The sequence below is a fragment of the Oncorhynchus keta genome, chromosome 4, assembly GCF_023373465.1.
Source record: "Oncorhynchus keta strain PuntledgeMale-10-30-2019 chromosome 4, Oket_V2, whole genome shotgun sequence".
Lineage (NCBI taxonomy): Eukaryota > Metazoa > Chordata > Actinopteri > Salmoniformes > Salmonidae > Oncorhynchus > Oncorhynchus keta.
The window spans coordinates 28,009,557-28,018,215 of NC_068424.1; the positions used below are offsets into that span (position 1 = coordinate 28,009,557).

At 39.5% G+C, this 8,659-nt stretch overlaps 1 protein-coding gene across 3 annotated transcripts in view; it reads right to left on the reverse strand.

Moving 5' to 3' along the window:
- LOC118372592 (RNA-binding Raly-like protein) overlaps positions 1–8,116 on the reverse strand; it is a 152,244-nt gene extending 144,128 nt beyond the window's left edge. Inside the window, exon 1 of one of the 3 annotated variants that reach the window (XM_035758536.2) lies at positions 7,876–8,116. The gene's annotated coding sequence lies outside the window, so the exon portion shown is untranslated. Of the gene's footprint in view, positions 1–7,168 lie in introns of all 3 variants that reach the window. The other 2 variants (XM_035758532.2, XM_035758543.2) reach the window with 2 other exon arrangements.
- Between the last annotated feature and the right edge of the window lie 543 nt (positions 8,117–8,659).

Genomic DNA, 8,659 nt, shown 5'->3' on the forward strand with positions numbered 1-8,659 from the left:
CTGTCAGCACCCAAACCAGACAGAGCGCACAGACATGTCATGAAGACACATTGTCATCATCAACGCTTGTTACAGCAACGTGAATGGTGAGTTGTGTTGTGTGTGACTGTCAAAACAAGTTAGCGCGTTACTGTGTCACGAATGTTGTCATTATTCACTCCACATATTCCCAAAATATCACAAGCAATGGTGTGTGTGTGTGTGTGTACTGTATGTGTGTGTGCGTGCGTGTTCGCATTTGTGTGTACAGGCGTGTGCTTAACTTGTTTGTTTTGCCCAATCATTTCTCTAGCATTTTACAAACAAAACAGACTGTTGAGTAGTCACTGTCTAGTTGTACTCAAGCCCCGAGGGTAAGTCTTTGACACTAATTACGACTTTTTTTCCTGCAAGCAAATATGATACATTGAGAAAAGTAAATACATTGGAAAAGCTTGTGCAACTGAAGTGAGACAAATCATTCTCTAAAATGACATTCAGTCTGATCTTGGAAGGGATGCTACTGAAATAGTCTGTGAAATTGATTCCATGAAGTGAATCCCGAAATAATCAGCTGCAAGGATAAAATAATGTGCACATCGATATACAATGAGAGAGCAATAGAAGCAAACACACTCACACTCACTCTCACCAGAATATGTTATCTTTCTATTACAGTAGTCTGGTATACAGTATTCTGGTATATTTGTTCTAATTAGAGATAAGTGTACAGTTATGTCTGGATGGTCCTTGGTGCAGAAATGTACTCCTGCAGAAATTGGAGTTGTCCGTGGGTCTGATAAAGGGTTATCATGCAATGCCCTAACATTGAACTGTCTGTCCTTGGTCTTGAAAAAGAATGTCACAAAAGCGCTGTCCAAGGTCCTGAAATGGGCTTTATCACTAAATCACTGTCTATGGTCCTGAAATAGTTTTTCACAAAATCAGTGTCGATTGTCCTGAACGGGCAATGATTGAAAGTACCTTATCACAAAACCAGTCCATGGTCCTGAAATTCGCTTCCTCGCTTAATTACTGTCTCTATGGTTAGCCAAAGTTAGCACTTGGTGTGCAATCCATATACATCATATAATTCAGTGTTTTATTTAATTTGATGGTGCAAATTAACCTACATGCCCACATACCATAATAATTGCATACATCCATATAAGCAAAACTGCAGATTTCCTAATAAAATGCAAAGGTGGTCTTCATTGATATATCCTTTAAACAATGTAAACTACGCTTTGGTCCTATTATTGCTAAAAAAAATTATATTTGGTGCAAAATTTAAAAACAATGTAACTGGGAATCAAAATGGCATGCCCATACTACAATATTTCACAATAATACCTTGCGATCTGGAGGGTGCCCCTTTTCATCACCCCAATGATCCAAATGTGGAACCCGTACCCTTACCGATATCCTGAACAATTATGGTTTCTGAACATTCCAAGATTTTAAACATACATACACAATACCAATCAACTCATTTTTTTCTATATTTACAATTTACGTCAGCTAAGCTGTCCTTTTGGGAAATTCAACTACCGCACCATCCAATGATGGGGTTTATAAATGATCTGGGCTCCTGAATGGACTGATCTGTATAATATAAAAATAACTTTTGGAAAGCTCATATTCTGAGCTAGCCATTAAACAAGTATGGTCCACAGATCTAATTGAATCTGAACAACCCTTTAACTGGAAGAGACTATGGTAAAATACGACCTTGTCATCCCGTAATCCGAAGCATTAATTTATACATTTTAAGTTTGTTCACAGACTGTATCTAACACCAAGGAAACTTTTTACCATGATATTGAACCCCAACTCCCAACTGTTCACTGTGTCCCCTAAATTAGGAAGGCACATTTCTTCACATGATGTGGGAGTGCCCTGCAGTTAAATGGTTCTGGGGCAAAGTTACAAAATTCCCAGTGCATAATTTAAATATTCAATGCTTTGCATATGTTATGTTAATGAACTACAATAGCTCCTTGAATAAGGTGATCAATGGGTTGGGGTTATGCATTTCTTTGATTGTTTTTTTGTACCTGTAACCCCCCTGTGTGAGCAAGGGGAAATAACTTAGAATTATAAATATTTCCAAGCAAGGACAGATAATGTGTGATATACTGTAAATGTATTGGCACACATAAAGACAATTCACTAAGTGTACTGTACCCTGTGATTTGTTGGGTATTTGGTGTGTATACACCCCTGGTCCCATGCTGGTGGATATGGGAGAAATATTACTATTTGAAAAATGACACCAGTCACAACCCAATGATAATAGAGAAGAGAGTAAATTAGGTCTGAAGGATGAAGAAGACTAAAACTCACTGCAAATATGATTTCTCTTTCTCCAAAACTCATTTAGGAATCATCCCAAGAGTGGATTTGGGGATACAGAATAGAGAGAAAGAAGGAAAGAAAGAGATTATGTGCAATGCCTAATTTGCCAGGCCCAAAACGAATGGAGCGTGACATGGCGCTTTCAGTTACTCTTTTCTTTCACACTCACACACACACACACACACACACACACACACACACACACACACACACACACACACACACACACACACACACACACACACACACACACACACACACACACACACACACACACACACACACACACACACACTTACTCAGCAGGGGCAAGAGCGAAATAAAAAAATAAAGCGACAGAGAGAGAGTTGATATTGCTGTCGGGTAGATATAGAGTAGGCCTATCATCAATATTGTGGGGCTCTACTCTGATCACATTCAAAAAAGAAGAGAAAGATGCAGTGTGCTTTAGCTCCAGATAGATGGGGGTAAGTGTGGGGTCAACCTTATAAAGAGCCACGAAGACAGACAGATGAGACATACTGCCCTAAACAGAGAGGTGAAATCATGGGGGGATGATTCAGTCACTCCCCGTAATGCAGCACAAAATTGACTGCTGTTGTCCACAGTCGACAACAGCAATATCAAAACTGAGTGACAACTTGCCATTTTCAGTAGTGTCTATTCAGAAGCTCTTTTGCAATAGTATGTGGATAAGCTTAACCAGAAGTAAGCATTACGCTATTGAGTTACCACCTTCAGCATACACAATCATTAAAAACAAACTATAAAACTAACATGGGAAACTCTGGATAAGAGTGTCTTTCTAAATGATATTAACGAACTAATGAAATGTCATTTGTTCTAAAAACCACTATTTCATCAGCAATCCTCACACACAATTGAGTCCCAGTGTGTCACGAACGGCTCATTTAAGTGGAGAATTATAACTCAAATGGTTCCACATAATTGGCCCTGAAAAGTCGTTCAGTCTGGTCCAATTCTTCAGATACGGGTTTAATTGTATAGAATATGATTACTAAGTGAGATATCCTTTCACTTATCAAATTAACAGCTAAGAAAAGGGGACCTGGAGGTACATAACGGTAAAAAAAGAAGCAGAATGGGTAAGCTGTTTATCTCTTCAAAAGGAGAATGGAGCTAAGAAGAGGAACGCCTCCTTGAGAGAAACCTTTTTTTTTTTAATCCAACCACTCATTAAGATATGAGTGGAGTGCAAAATATGGGAGTTTGTTTTCATAAGAAGGAATGATTTATTTATGGGAGATTTCCATACATAGACAATGGAGCCAGAGCCAATACAAGGTCAAAAAGAGTGGCTGAGAATGAGCAATAAAAAATGAAAAAAATATATATATTTGTCACATGCACCGAACTCAACTTTACTGTGAAATGCTTACTTATGAGCCCTTTCCCAACAATGCAGAGTTAAAAAGTAACAAAAGATTATCAAAAAAGAAAGGAAATAGTAACACAATAAAATAACAATAACGAGACTATATACAAAGAATATATCAGTACCGAGTCAATGTGCAGAGGTACGATGTAGCTGTGGTAATATGTACATGTAGGTAGGGGTAACAGTGACTAGGCAATCAGGATAGATAATAGACAGAGTAGCAACAGAATATATGAAGAGTGTGAAAGTGTGTCTATGTGGGAGTGTGAGTGTGTGTGTGTGTGTGTGTGTGTGTGTGTGTGTGTGTGTGTGTGTGTGTGTGTGTGTGTGTGTGTGTGTGTGTGTGTGTGTGTGTGTGTGTTTGTGTGTCAATGCAGTATGTGTGAGTGTGTGGGTGGAGTCCAGAGAGTGTGCATAGAGCCGGTGCAAGAATGTCACTGCAAAGAAAAAGGGGGTCAATGCAAAAAGTCTGGGTAGCCATTTGATTAACTGTTCAGCAGTCTTATGGCTTGGGGATAGAAGCTGTTCAGGAGCCTTTTAATCACAGATTTGGCACTCTGGTACTGCTTGCCGTGAGGAAGCAGAGAGAACAGTCTATGACTTGGGTGGCCGGTGTCTTTAACAACAGGAATGACAGAACAATCTGTGCGTCCCAAGTGACACCCTATCCCCTATATAGTATATAGTGCACTATATAGGGCCCTATGTGCCTTGGATCCAAAGTTGTGCACACTTGATAAGGAATAGGGTCCCATTTAGGATGCACACACTCACTAATATCAAGCTCTAAAGCCCAAGGAGATGAAGTAAAGAATATTCAACAATCAAAATGAAGAACTACTGAATAATTGATAACTACATTGCAATGAAGGCCTTCATAAACCAGAGGCTAAACTCACAGGCCCTGCTTTCCCACCAAACCTCAGAATGTGATTTCATGACGTATTTAATTTGATTCTGTTCACCATGATGTGTAACTGGGAACTCAGGTAACAGAAGTGAAAACAGCTTCCTATCCCATATGCATGCCACCATCCTTGAAGCCGAGTTCCTTTTCATGGACTCAGATATTGGTTACTTGTGGCCAATCCTCTAAGAGATCAGACAGTTATGTTGAAAGACTCTTTGATTCCTGTCCCACACACCCTGCAGCTTTGATGACATGGGGATCTGAGGAAGGAGCATTTTCATGGATACAGAATATACTGACAGAGTTAGAAGCCTTAACCTTTTCAATGGCTACATGGGATAAAACAACAACAATATTCTGAATGCACTCCCCTAAACCCAACTGGCTGGGTTGAAAACAAATCAATTTGGGTTATATGGTAACCCAGCGCTGGATAAATATAGGACACAACATACACTGGTCTATTTTGACCCAGCCAGTTGGGTTGTGTGCAGTGTCCCTGAACAGTACACACAAACACACAAACACACACACACACACACACACACACAATCATGGACAAGGCATGCAAGTACAGTTGAAGTCGGAAGTTTACATACACTTAGGTTGGAGTCATTAAAACTCGTTTTTCAACCACTCCACAAATTTCTTGTTAACAAGCTATAGTTTTGGCAAGTCTGTTAGGACATCTAATTTGTGCATGACACAAGTAATTTTTCCAACAATTGTTCACAGACAGATGATTTAATTGTAACACAATTCCAGTGGGTCAGAAGTTTACATACACTAAGTTGACTGCGCCTTTAAACAGCTTGGAAAATTCCAGAAAAGGATGTCAAAGTTGTGGCAAAATGGCTTAAGCACAACAAAGTTAAGGTATTGGAGTGGCCATCACAAAGCCCTGACCTCAATCCTATCGAACATTTGTGGGCAGAACTGAAAAAGTGTGTGCGAGCAAGGAGGCCGACAAACCTGACTCAGTTACACCAGCTGTCAGGAGGAATGGGACAAAATTCACCCAACTTATTGTGGGAAGCTTGTGGAAGGCGACCCGAAACGTTTGACCCAAGTTAAACAATTTAAAGGAAATGGTACCAAATTCTAATTGAGTGTATGTAAACTTCTGACCCACTGGCAATGTGATGAAAGAAATAAAAGCTGAAATAAATCATTCTCTCAACTATTATTCTGACATTTCACATTCTTAAAATAAAGTGGCGATCCTAACTGACCTAAAACAAGGAATTTTTACTTGGATTAAATGTCAGGAATTGTGAAAAACTGCTTTTAAATGTATTTATTTGGCTAAAGTGTATATAAACTTCCGACTTCAACTGTATGTCAACAGGACATTCCTGTCAGAGGTATTATTCATGATGAGAGCCAAGGTATCTTCACATATGAGCTATCATATTTTTCAGTTTTCATTTATAGCGAGGCTGTCTGGGCCCAGATAACAGGGGAGCTGCCTAGAGGGCAGACACAACAACTGCAGGAAGTAATGCAGCCTCATCATAACGTCCAGCAGGAGACGTGTCAGAGGTATTTTTTATCAATATGGCAGAAATACCTTTCAACACCTACAGAGGGTACATACATCTTATTGATAGATTATGATACCTATACAGCATTTTGGAGTTGGCTGTTATTATGTAAACAGTAACCTATAGCTACTATCACTACAAATATGCCAAATCACAATCTAATTTAGACCAAATCACAACAACACCTCTCTACAGTGTACCTACACTACTGCAATCACAACAAAGACTACAAGTGACTTGACTACAAGTGTGAACCACACAAACAGACCATGACTGGCGAGGGGAGGGGGTGAAGGGAATAAGGACCATCCCTAATAGCCTTTAAAAGCTGTATCGAAATGGATTGCCTTCAACAGAAAGACCATGCACGGACGCATTGTTTAAGTACCATTAGTCCACAGGGTAGCCTATGCGCGTGCATTGTATTGCCAATTATTTTCTCACTCATTTCTTCATCTAATCCACAATAATGCACTCTGAAGGAAATGTGGATGTAAATGGTTCGAGCGCCGGTTTATTTTCCGCGGAGCTAAACTGTATCCGTGCAACAGCCTGGATAGCCTATATGTCATACGGTGCACATTTAATAAAGTGAGCAATAGACTTTGGATCTGCTGTATTTATTATCGGGACCATGGTAGAATTTCAGAGAACCGTACTTACATTCTTACATCAGAAGTGTTATCCTTTACCATCTTCATGCGGCGACTTGGTTGTTGTTGATCAGAAGGAAACTCAATATACTGTACCAACCTGCATGTGTTTTTGATTCGTTTTCATTGAGTTGGCCTATTACCAAGTATTATTGTGCAAAACCTTCAAACAACCTTCAAATGCATCAGGCCTATACTGTAATAAACGCAATATTCCCTCACAAAATAATACATCAGCCACAGGTGCATATTTCTGTACCACCTTGCTTTTTATTGCAAATACACAGGCACTAAAGGTGTGACAACTAATCCACTCATTATATACCTGCAAAGGGAGAATGTCTGTTCATCCTCGTTGAAACAGAAAACAAAAACGCATTGACCCAAGAATCCAAACACTCCTCGTCCACTCAGCACCATCTATGAAAAATTATACTTCCAAAAATACTTGACACTGATATCTGCAAAAGTATAATAAATCGAAAAAATGAAAGAAACACAAAAAGAAACAAACCTGTGATCAGTGAGCTGCAAGAAAAGTTTCAAGTTAAAACGTCATCAGGTTTAAAAATGACTCCTTTAAAGAAAAGAGGACCAAAATAAAAGCAAAGGCTTGGTCAGTGAGCACCGAGACACCAAAATCACAAAACTCGTATAAACAACACTGCAAAATACAAAGCAAAGCATAGCAACAGCAAAAGTCGACAGAAACAAAAAAATAAAAATGTTTGAAAACCACCAGTAAAACCACATTAGAAAAATATTAGACTGACAACCCGCTTGGTTGAAAAACCAGTTTCATGATTTCACAAGACTGCAAGCACGAATCTCCAGTGCCCGATGCAAACCGTTACCCATCTCGGTACACATGATTCAGAATCACTGCATGCTAAAAACTTGAAGCCTGGATGGAAAAACGCTAAAAACCACCACTTCAAATATCATCTTAAACACCAGCAAAAGGAGGAAAAATAAAAAGAGTAATTAAAAAGACAAAAAATGCTTAGAAAAAGCCATTGGAAATGTACTCACCGAGCGGGAGTAAAATGTTGCAATAAAAATGTGATATCGCACAAAATACAGTATGGCGGTGCAAGCCCGAAATGATGTGCTTTTCTCTAGATCTCAGCCTCCGGTTCTGTCATGTGACTCAGAATCAGCCCGACTTCCAGCAATGAGCGACTAGCGAAGAACAGCTGAAGCCGAATACTCTCCGAACGGCTCGCCGCTCTCCAAAAGTAAAAGAGGTAGTCCTTATCATTCTACAGTTATGACTGAGCTGGTTGTGTTTTTTCTTCTAGATTTTTTTTTCTTTTTAAAGATGCAGCGCTCACTGGATGTCAGAGCCTACGTAACATCAAGGCTGTTCTTTCAACTTCTGGTTGCTTCCTTCACTACCTAGCAGTCATTTGGACGTGATTGTTGCTGTATCTCAGCGATGTGTAATGCCAAGTAGGTCTACTGTATGATATTGGCTATTTTCGTTTGGTATAAGCCACTCTTGTAACAAGTGTACCAAGAGTGGCTTGTAGAGTTTGCACAGGTAAAGGAGCATACAGCAATGTTAATCAGACTAGGCATGCACTGAATGTGAACAGTAGACTTAACTCTTCAGTAACTGAAAATACAATATGCGCTGTCCATGCACTGAAGGCTACTGTTAACATTACTCCTTTCAGTGCATGCTTGGTCAGCATTGCGCTGCAATTTAGCTGTGCACTCTAAATCAGTGTGGCCAATGAAAGCTGTTTGACCATGCAGGTTGAATGTCAATAGTGTGCATGACTATGGTGAGGAAAACCTTATTCACCTATTA